The following is a 686-nucleotide window of genomic DNA, read 5'->3' as shown; positions in this document are numbered from 1 at the left end:
CACACTGTAACCCTAACTTTAACCGCATCTCCTAAAGTTAATGCATAACACTTACACTGAGAACAACGCCTATCCCATAATTCTAACCCTAAATCTTAGCCATAACCATAAAACCTAATCCCTAACCCTAATTCTAAACTGCTAACCCTAACCTTAACACTACCAACAACCCTAACACTAACCCTAACCCTAACCCTCACCCCTAATCCTACCCTATGCCTAAAAGTAACCCTAACTCCTAACCCTTATCCCTAACCAAAAGCCCTGTCCCTAACCATAAGACTTAAGTCTCACCCTTATACCCTAACCCTAATACGAATCCTTAAGCCTAACCCCCAATCCTAACAATTAACCTTAACCCTAACTGTTAACGCTCACCCTAACCCTTAAATCAGACCAAAACCCTAACACTTAACCCTAACCCTAATCCCTAATGCTAACCCTAAGCCTTAACCCTTTACCCTAATCCTATCCCTTAAGCCTAACCCTAACCCTAATTCCTAACCCTAACCATAATCCCTAACCCTAACCCTAACACTAACCCTAACTCTGAATCTAACCCTAGCCCCTAAACCAACACTAACCCCTAACCCCTAACCCTAACACTAACACTAACTCCTAATTTCTAACCCCTGAACCACACTCGAACCCTAACCCCTAACCCCAAACAGTTAACCATAACCATA

The sequence above is a fragment of the Eulemur rufifrons genome, unplaced genomic scaffold (assembly GCF_041146395.1).
Source record: "Eulemur rufifrons isolate Redbay unplaced genomic scaffold, OSU_ERuf_1 scaffold_97, whole genome shotgun sequence".
In the NCBI taxonomy this organism is placed as follows: Eukaryota; Metazoa; Chordata; class Mammalia; order Primates; family Lemuridae; genus Eulemur; species Eulemur rufifrons.
This window is presented reverse-complemented; position numbering follows the sequence as displayed.